The sequence below is a fragment of the Beta vulgaris genome, chromosome 5, assembly GCF_026745355.1.
Source record: "Beta vulgaris subsp. vulgaris cultivar EL10 chromosome 5, EL10.2, whole genome shotgun sequence".
Classification (NCBI taxonomy): domain Eukaryota; kingdom Viridiplantae; phylum Streptophyta; class Magnoliopsida; order Caryophyllales; family Amaranthaceae; genus Beta; species Beta vulgaris.
This window is the reverse complement of record NC_079206.1, coordinates 49,010,171-49,021,885: the sequence shown is the minus strand read 5'-3', so window position 1 is coordinate 49,021,885 and position 11,715 is coordinate 49,010,171. Positions and strand designations below refer to the sequence as shown.

At 30.0% G+C, this 11,715-nt stretch overlaps 1 pseudogene; it reads right to left on the bottom strand.

The window, feature by feature from the left end:
- Positions 1–743: 743 nt before the first annotated feature.
- On the bottom strand, positions 744–4,127 carry LOC125497719 (uncharacterized; annotated as a pseudogene).
- Positions 4,128–11,715: the final 7,588 nt, after the last annotated feature.

Here is an 11,715-nt window from a genome sequence, read left to right as displayed (position 1 = left end):
AATTTGTTTATGAAAAAAAAATATAAAAAAAATATATTACAGAGAATTAGTCTAATATACAATACTTACAGTCACATGAATACGTTAAAAATCTACATTATTAATAGAATGTTCGTAACTTTAATGAATAAAATAAAGTTTACTAATTTAGTTGACCTTCAAAAATTTTTCCACAAAGTCTCGTTGATTTGTACGGCTCTTGAATCGACGGTTGAACAAGCCTTAGAAAAAATAGTGATTGTTGTATTGTGATTAAACGTGACAATTAATATGTGAGTTGAGTATTGTATGAGTATGTATGAAAACGAGAAAATTTAAAATGTGAAAGCTAATTGGAAGTTTTACTGCGCTAGCAAGAGGAGTATCCGAGTATGTGAGTTTTACTGTGCTGGCAAGAGGAAAGTTTCTTGAAAATTACAAGCTACTCCCTCCGTCTTAAGGGCGTGTTCGGCGACAGCTTTTGGAGTAGCTTTTAGTGTTTTGACTTAGTCAAAACACTAATTATGTGTTTGGCATGCTAGAGGTTGAAGTAGTATATTGAACAAATATAATTCAATTTTAGTGTTTCAAGTAGCTTTTCACAAACGTTATAAAACTAGTTTTGGGACCCGTGCAAAAATGCACGGGAAGTGATTTGCTTAATAAGACAGAATTTTCAATGAAACCAATAGCAGACAACAAATATTGTAATGAAAGAATAATTAAAGTTATATTTAACAAACATTACAAAAATGTGTATGAAGTTATACATTTTGGAACACTTCCTTATAAACAACATTTGTGTTGTTTTGACACATTATTCTCTTATCACAAATAAGAATTTTAAGTCCTTTTTTGCTCGTGACTCGGAAATAGCGACATATAGCTGACCATGACTGAAAACAGGCCTTGGTAAATACAACCCGACATGTGACAATGATTGTCCTTGACTTTTATTTATTGTCATGGCAAAACACACAGTCAAAGGAAATTGTCGTCTTTGAAATCTGATAGGAAATTTTGTTGAGTCAGACGGTGTTAGTGTCATTCGTGGGATGAATACCTTGTCACCAACATTGCTCCCTGAAATGACAGTAGCTTCAATCACTCGATTGCCTAAATGCTTGACTACCAGCCTCGTGCCATTACACAATCCAGATGTCTGATCAATATTACGAAGCAACATGATAGGCGCACCAACTTTTAACTTAATACTATGATTTGGCAGGCCTGAGCACTTTATTGTGTTTAAGAATTCAGTAGAATATATATCATGAGCCCTGAGTTCCCTTCATCTTTACTAATTGCATCACAACTCAAGTAAATTTTCTCATCACCTGGAATTGTGGACAACACATGATCATTTACCTTCTCAACTATTTCATTAGTTGGAGCTAGAATTTGCTCTTTCTTGGAAGTATTTGGCTTCCCAAAGGTGATCAGTGAGTGAAGGGTATGTGCTGTCGACAATCGATGATATGGGGTCATCTCCACCGTCTATAAGAATATCTTCAGTGATTTCAATATCGACTTCTCCATCATTGGGCCCTCCAGCTCTGCCATCACCAACGCTTAGTATCCATTCTGAGAAGTCCCTTATTTCATTAGCGGTAGACGAAGAAGAACATGATTGAAGTCTCATATTGCGTGTCAACTTCAAAACCTTACATGAATCCCATAGAAACGAAGAGTTCAAGGTCGCAAATACTATATCTTGCCTTGTACCCTTGGGTATAACAGGCAGAATCTGTCTTAAATCACCACCAAAGACAACAACTTTACCTCCAAATGGTCGATGCAAATTATCTCGATCAACAGCTTGCATAATGTCCTTTAAACTCCTATCAAGTGCTTCAAAGCAATATTTGTGCATCATTGGTGCTTCATCCCAGATAATTAGCTTTGTTCTCATGAGCAATGCAGCTAAGTCAGAACCAGGCCTAATAGCTACACACGTAGAGTTTTCACAAACATTGAGTGGAAGCCCGAACCTTGAATGGGCGGTTCGACCTTTTGGAAGAAGTAGGGACGCAATTCCACTTGATGCTACTGGCAAAAAATTTCACCCATCTTCCTAATTGCAGCACACAATGTCCTCCAAATGTATGTTTTACCCGTCCTCCATATCCGTATACAAAAAACACACCTCCTGATTGGCCATTAACAGAGTGCATTATTTCGTTGAAAACCATTAGTTGTTCTTCGGTTAGACATGGAAAAGTTTGTCATATTCTGAATTAATGAGGGTATGTCATATGAAAGCTCATCCGCTATTAGCTTATTTTGACCTTCAAACACGACTAATTCATCTGGAAAGGCATCTCACTGAATTTTCGAAGACTACTCCATTACTTTGAGTTTAGCTTCAATATCTGCCAGTGCAAAGCTTGAATTTGTTCATCAGTTAGAGTTAAATCTGCAACACGATAGAGAAGATTTAATATTAGATGCCTTCAATATGTCATCGTGATCCTTTTTTCGTTGCACAATTATTAAACATGTAAGTAAGCGATAAAAAAAGTAAGTATGCACAGTACTGTAGCCTGTACCTTTGTTTTTATGAATACGACGTTGTTTATATAGAATGTCATCAGATAGTAGGTGCCATGTTTTTTCCCATATGTCTTCTGGTTTAGATAAGCTACCAGACATAAGTAACATGCAAAACAGATTCCTAGATAATGCCCCGTTTCTCTAAAGCTTGCCTCTGTTATGGCGTCTATGTATTCCTTGTCGTCATCAAGCAGCCCCCTTGCTAGCAAGCTTCTTTGAAGGTTGGATACACTGAACCATCAACAGTTCTTATATCCTCGTAGCACGTCGGACCTTTGACAAAATTAAGGAGCGTTCTTAGATAGTATTTCTCACCAGAACCTGGAGCGACATGGTATACCCTGCCAAGTGAGAAACCTTTCGACCTAGGTGCCCATTCTCGCGTAGGTTGTTTCCAAACAAATTTTGTGGGGAACTCTACATACGTCAACTGTCTTGCTTCTTCATACTTTTGGTCATTCCATCCACGATAAAAACTTTGTTTATCAACATTAGGTCTATCAAGTACATCTCCACGTCCATCTGGTCAGTGTAGACGACCGTTTGCTCCCTAGGTAGATGGAAACCCAATCTCTCAACATCAGGGGTTCGATGGTAAATCCATATATCCTCCACACTGCCTCACAAGCAGATATGTAACGGCAGTCGTAATACATTTTAATCTCATCAATCTTTTGTGGATCATCGCTGCTATTTCTGTTTTGATAAGCAGCAGCAGTTACTCTATCGTAACCCTTATTTATGTACTTGAACAAATACTTTATCGATCTGGATTGATTGCACCATTCAACGTTTATATGGGCACGATACTTACGAAGCAGTTGTGGATTATAAGGAACAACAAACCTATTATCAAGATGCACTCCGTTTTTCTCAACCGAGTTCCGTTATCTCTTCTTCTATAAACTGGATATCCTTCCTCATCAACCTTTGTTTCGTCAATAAATCTTTTAGGAAAATGCTTTGTGCACTTATTTTGATCCATGCAAGGTGCATTAGTGTTGGAGGGACCACATGGACCATGTAGCATCATTTCCGTAACAGTCTCATATAAATCCGGATCCTCAATTGGATCTGGTAACTCAGCGCATATAATCTTGTCAATATCGCTTGCCTGTGGATATTTGTCAGCGGGGTGCAGGAAAAGAAGTATATGAGCATGCGGAAGGCCACGCTTTTGAAACTCAACTGTATAAACAACTGGAGAAAAAAGAAGATATGTATGTATCATTATTTGAACAACCTTATAAGTAGACCAACTAACTTGATTATGTAAAATGTTTTGTAAAATAGTATGAAATTCAATTAATTCAATGAGAATATATATTAAAGATGAGGAAAAGTTGTAAAAATCAACATCATTATACCAGATTTGATTTATACGTACCAGCTTTAACTCGGCCAAATATCTCATTCTCCTTTAAGTCTTTAACCAATTGGTCGAGCTTCATTTTAAAGACTCGACAGATGATATCCGGTCTGTCCTCGGGTCTAAGTCCCCTTTTTTGAACGAATCTGCTTATTTCTGGCCATTTAGCATTACACGTAAAGGTTATAAACAAATCTGGATAACCATACCATCTACAAATGGCCATTGCATCCTGATAGTTCTCTCTCATGTAGCTATGTCCACCTGTGAATGACGCTGGTATAACAACGCGATGCCATTGGAAGATCCCTCTGTATCACCTCTTTCCACAGCCCCTCTTAAATTCTTCACATTATCTGATCTTAAACTTTGTTGGTTATTCTTTAGAAAGGAGAGCATTCTGTATCGGCTTCTTGTTGATACAACCGACGACATAATAACAAAGTATCGCTTCATGTTCACGATCTTGCATTCTGTATGCAAACCACTCACGCATAGTAAGTCGTTCTCTTTTATTCGTAGAACTACTTGATGCGGTCTTGTCTCTATGCATAACATCTACTCGATATCCATCTTCCCCATATGGGAAAATCAGTGGATATTGTAACGGTAAATACGATGGGTGAAGCTCAGATATCTGCCTTAATCTTCCATTTTTCCTTTGGACTACTAATCCCTCTTATCTGCTGTATCAATGTCTCCAACTATAAGCGCGGCCACTTCGATGTTGTTGGAAGGTTATAAGTCCTTCCATCAGAATCCCTTCTTCCAATTAGCCTAAGTTTTAAGTCTTCGCCGTTGTTTGATTCGAAACGATCTCTAGCCATTCTAAAACTCTTGGCCAATGGGTTATGCTGATCAATCATATCCTTCAATTGTGCAACGACACGATCTTCAAATTTTTTGGGTCTTTAGAACTGAAGCAATATAGTACGTTCAAACGTTAGCATTGCTTTATTATGAATGAGGATGTATATATTACATTTAATACAAATAACATGTTCAAATATTTGCAGTAAAATAGCACGATACCTTGCCGCATCATCCTATTTGAACCTCTTCAGTGTCATATATGTATAGTTAGAGAATTTAGGACGTGCTCCATCGTTCGGCAACAAACTGCCTATCAGGTGATGATTTTGACCTCCAATCTTGTATGTATATGGACCACGCCATGGTAGTTGGTGCAATTATTCTACCTCCCATAGAAGTGAAGAATACATCATGTTATACCCCTAATATTATCAAGGAAGTGCGCACTTCTACTATGTCTCTTCTTCAATAGATCTTCCAAAAGTTGGGGTGGACGCTTAAGTAAAGGTAATTGCACTTTTCCTTGCATGCAACACATCCCAAACTTTGGTCTCCACTCTTATTTCGCTTTGTTTACTCGTTCACCAAACCACATTTGTGCTCCACAGAACTCGCAAACACAGGTGGGATCTCCCAAACTGAATAACCTTCTACATAAAGAAAAATTATAACTTTAAATAGTGTTTTATATGAACTTGTTAACATGATAGTATAATATGTAAGTCTAATAACGCACCATTGACTGCAATGTCACCATCATTAATGCCTCTACAAAAAGCATATATGATACGTATGCGTTATAGGATTTACATGTGTTCTTATTTAAAAATTGAGTTAAAAAAAAGAACGATATAACAAAGAATATACCAAAATAATATATGCTTTACTGCATGACTTATACCTGGACCAATTATTTCTGCTCGCGCATTAGAATTTGAATAGTTGTCAACATGCATATCATTTCTTTCAACATCATTGTCATCTGTATACAAACTATTTGTTTTTAATGCATAAACAAAGAAGTTTAATATTTGTATAATTTATTTGCCTACTATTTATGGTGTTGTATTAGTTAATTAATATTTACTATAACATACCTGGAATATTCTCTTTGAAACCGATTAAGGACTTGCTTACTTCGGATAACACGTGTCTTTGATCTAAATGAACTCATATCTCATAGGTTGTATAACTTCCATTGACAGTGGACATGGCGTAGACGCTATTCCATGCGACAATAGGTGATGTTAGTTGGTCACAACGTATTATATATTTATGATCATACTATGCCAAACTGAAATAGTATAAACATGTAATATTTCTAATAGATTAATTTATTACCAGAACTTCGTTTCTCTTCAATTATAAGTTTTCGTTGATGCCTTGCTATCTTTGATGCATGTTCTTTATCTGAAGCACATAATTTTTCAAAATATTATTAGATTGTTTATACAGTAACGTTATTAGACAAATTAACAATCAATAAGGAATAATTTATTATAAACTAACGAACTAATATCTGTTATAGCACTTAATGGCGATTGAGTTGTGATGTCCACATGACATAATAATATCTTGTGAACTTGAAGATGGTGCACTTGTTGAAAAACTGCATTAAGAGTAATTTTACATTACTATCTTGCAAGTAATACGTTTTCAAAGTAAAATACACTATATACACTCACCATTAGGAATCGGAGTTACGTAAGAATTAGTAGAGAAGTTTATAATTGTCGACGATAAAGGAGATAATCCATTACTTGAGAAACCGCTTATAATTGCAAGACAATAAAATGTTAGTTGCATATATAAAAACAAAAGGATAACTAATTATTGTCCAAAAATGATGGAATATGTGTTAATTACTTAATACAATTGCGATTTATACCTGATGAAGATCCATTAAGAGGTAAGTTGATTGGCATGGTGATATTATTTCGTGGTCGTATAGGAGGCAGAGGAACGCGTAAATCTTGCACGCTTTTGCTAACATAATGAACTTCCTCTTTTGTCTTGCATATTTTTGTTGAGCTTCTTTTGATAACAATTGATTGAGTGAAGGAGTGGTAACTAAAATAAGAAATGTTTTCCACGTTAATAGCATGAATTGGTAGATATATTTTGATCGTTTTGAATTCATATGTACATTCAATGAAATTAATCTTTTAATTCTACTTATGTTATAGTAAGTTGTTCTTGTCAAAGCATAGAAATAAGCAAATTAAAATAGTTAAGTGGTTCATCGAAGAATTAAAGTGAAGTATACTAAAAGCGAAATTTGAACTGCCACGTTTGCTTAGTGAATAAACATTAAGTCATTTATATTGTTGATTTACAAATAAAATAATATAAATTTTGTATGAATTAACAATTTGTTAAATATGTATGAAAACAATATTGAATGGATGATAATAACATATTTATTAGTTTACATAAAATAACACTTATGAATGAAATAAAATTATAATGCTTAATAAGAAGGACATGACATTTATATATTTTCAAATAAATGTGTAAATCCATAGTATGATTTCCAAGCCCAATATAGATACAAAATTATATATATAACTTGTTTTAAAGTACATTACACATTCCATCTAAACATAACATTAATATGATACTCTTTATATACTACCTAATACTACCTAACCTAAACCTTAAATACCTAAACATATGTTAACCTACATATAACGTATACCACAGTAACTATAATTTTTTTTTTCATAACATATTCGCATGATTTATAAATAGTTGCGACGATGAATTATTTATTGAGGCATAAATTAATTTATTTAAATTGGCCGTATAATAATATACATAACATGTAATAGTAAATGACGTCAATATGATACTCTTTATCAACAAAATATAAAATTGGTAAATCCATAGTTTACATAAAAATAAGATTTCCAAACCCAATATAAATAAAAAATCGATATATATATAACTTGTTTTAAAGCCCATTATACATTTCCAACTAAACATAACTTTTACTGTGATACTCCTTACATACTACTTAATACTACCTTAACTAAACATTAAAAACCTCCAAAAAAAAAAAGGAAAACACTAAAAACCTAAGTATAAATGAAATTGAGAAACCGAAATTATGCAACACAATCCATCAATATATGCCGCTTCATCTTCTCTTCCTCTCTATCTCTCTCTCTCTCTCTCTCTCTCTCTCGAACATTCATCAATATCATCTTCTCTTCAAAATGGCAACTTTCCTTTGCCATATATAATTTCCAGATTTCTTTCAAAGACATTACACAACAAAAAAAAATTAGATTCACAAAAAAGATAGCAGAAATATGAGAAAAAATTGGTTATTGAAACGTTTTATGATTTAATATCAGAAAAGGGGATTTAGAAATTGGAAAAATTAATCTTCGGAAGTTATTATCGCATGCACAACGGATTTGATGTTCATTGCCATTGAAGAAGAAGTGGAGAAACGATTTATTTCAAAGATTTCAACTATTTACAGGTGTAGTGGTTTTGTAGAATTAATTTTGTTTTTTTTAATAATTAATAATTCTATATATTCATGAATATATGATAATTTTATAGATCTACAATTTTCCATTCTTAAAAAACCGTAATTAAAAACATGCATTTATATCCTCAATTTTATTTTCTTTTGTATTTATTTTCTACGAATATGTATATTTCTTTCGCATGCATCTAAAAAAACAAAAAATTTGTTGAATATCCTAGTATATGAATATCTAATTTGTATTTTTCTAGTATCTGAATATCGAATGCATGTCAATTTTTTTTTGCTTCGTGTTTATTTTCTATGAATATGTATATTTTTTTCGCATGCATGTGACAAAATTATGAAATATAAATTATAATTCTAAATAGTATAATATAGTTAAAATTTTACTTTTTTTACTAATTAGTACCTATATTATTTCATTAATATATGATTAATTTATCGATCTTAACTTACCACTTTATAAATAACAGTACAATAAAAAGTACATGTATATCCTCAATTTAATTTATTTCCTTTGTTTAGTAATATATTTGAATCTGTTTAATTTTTCACATGAATGTAAAAAAAAAAACAAATTACAGTTCAATATCCTAGATCGATAAATTAAAGTAAAAAAATGACTTTTAAAAAACAGTAGAATAAATATATTTATTGTGTGTCTTTAATTACAGTTCTATGAATATGTATATTTTTTTCGCATGCATGTGACAAAAATTATGAAATATAAATTATAAGAGTAAATATTATAATATATTTAAAATTTTGCTTTTTTACTAATTAGTACCTAAATTATTTCATGAATATATGATTAATTTATCGATCTAAAATTACCACTTTATAAAGAACAGTACAATAAAAAGTGCATGTATATCCTCAATTTAATTTATTTCCTATGTTTAGTAATATATTTGAATCTGTTTAATTTTTCGCATGAATGTAAAAAAAAAAACAAATTACAGTTCAATATCCTAGATCGATAAATTAAAGTAAAATAATTAATTTTTAAAAAACAGTAGAATAAATATATTTATTGTATGTCATTAATTACTTTTTTGGTAAGTATAATTTGCAAGATATGTTTATTTCTCGCATGCATGTCACCAAAAAACGTTTAGTTAAAGTATATTTATGATTTAATAGATTAATAAATAATCATATATCATTTTAAAAATAATATCATATGAAATTTATATGGATATCTACATTTCTCACACGAATGTAACGAAAAATATGAAAAATAATTTATAACTGTATGTAATATCTATGTATAGATATATATATATATAGATATTTATATATATATATACATATATATATTAGATATATATATATATATATATATATATATATATATATATATATATATATATATATATATATATATATATATATTATATATATATATATATATATATATATATTATTTTTAAAATAAAAATGATAATTATCATAATTCATATGTACGCTATATATTTCTTAATTACATTGCATGCAAGGTCTTATAATCGGTTTTTATAAAATGTATTGTGATTAAAACTCATTGTTTGAAGCTTTAAAACAGTTAAGTACAACTATCTATATATAGAATTTGGGTATCTATATATTACACTACATATAAGTTTATTGAGAATACATGTCGTTCTTTATGTTGCTTAATCATAATTATAGTTAATTTCCTATATGGTTAAATACATAAGTTATGTTGTCTTTTTCGAGGTTTTGCTTTGGATGCAAAAGATGGTGGCAATTGAAGAAATAATGTGAGAAAACATATCATGATATTAAGATTAAAAAGGTAGTCTTCTCTTTGCTTCTTTATAATTATTAATAATGATATAATTCATATACATGATAAATTAAAAATATATTCAAATAGCTTGACTTATGTATGTTATATTAAGGAAATTTCATGATGAATAACTTCATTTGTTTATTCAATGCTTTATTATTGCATAAAATTTCCACAAATATATGAATAATAAAAATGTAAGAAAATAGTTTATATTGTTTCATATCTTCTTCAATCATTGTTGATCTCTTTTAAGATTGAACAGAAAATGTTAATATATATATGGGAAATAGTAATACGATCTAACAATTTACGTTTGCATAATTTTAAATACGCGGTGCAATAGATTACTATCATGACTTCTTTAGTTATAATTCGAAAATATATACACTACAAATATAACAACTTAGCAAAAACCATTAGTATATTACAACATATGAATTATTTTAAATTGAATATGTGGTGCATACATAATAATAAGTATAAATAGTTTTAATACAATGTATCTAAAAAATATATGCTAACATATGTAAGAAATACAATGTCATCTGAATTTTTTTTTTCTTGTATGCACGTCCTGAATCTATAAATATAGTTGATAATATTTATGATTTAATAGATTAATGAATAATCGTATATCTTTTAAAAAATAATATCGTATTGAGGATATATGGATATCTACATTTCTCACATGAATGTAACCAAAAATATTAAATTATCTATAACTATAAATAATATCTATATATCTAAAATAATATATATATATATATATTATTTTAAAAATTAAAAAGATAATAATTCAAATCTAAGATATAAATTTCGTATTTACATTGCATGCATGGAACCTCATTTATATTTTTTATAAACTGGTATAATTTGTGTATAATTAGAATGAGTACAAAATTGTGTACAACTATATATATATATATTATATATATTATATATATATATATATATATATATATATATAATTTTGTATAATTATAATAGACTATATATAAATTTATTGTAAATATGGAATTGGGAATATGTTTTTATGTTCCTTAATCATAATTACAGTTGATATCCTATATGGTTGAATATATAATTTGTGTTTGTTTTTTTTGAGGTTTTGATTTGCATGTAAAAGATGATGGCCATTGAAGAAAATATGTGAGAAAATATATTATGATATTAAGATTAAAAAGGTAGTTTTCGCTTTGCTTCTTTATAATTATTAATAATTATATAATTTATATACATGATAAATTAAAGATATATTCAATTTGGTTGATTTATGTATGTTATAGTAAGGACATTCCATGATGAATAACTTTATTTGTTTATTAAATGCTTTATTATTCTATACAATTTCCACAAAATGTTAATATATTGAAAAAAGTATTGCCTTTATAAATCAACTTACCATTAGAAATGTCAAGTAAAGGAGTTGTTTGGCTTCTACTTCGCTTATCGTTCAAATTTGATTTCCTCCTTTGCATAGCAACTTTAGCATCATGAAGTTGATTTGAATTGTTACAAACAAATGGAGTATTGCCACCAATTTCGTTTTCTTTTCCGTAATCTGAACGTTTCTTCACACGTTTATTAGTAGAAGAACTCATTTCTACAATTATTTTATATTAACGAATAAGAATATGATTTTATTTGAAGGATAAGAACACTGTAAGATTAATTTGTCTAAAGGTGTGAAGAATAAATGTACGT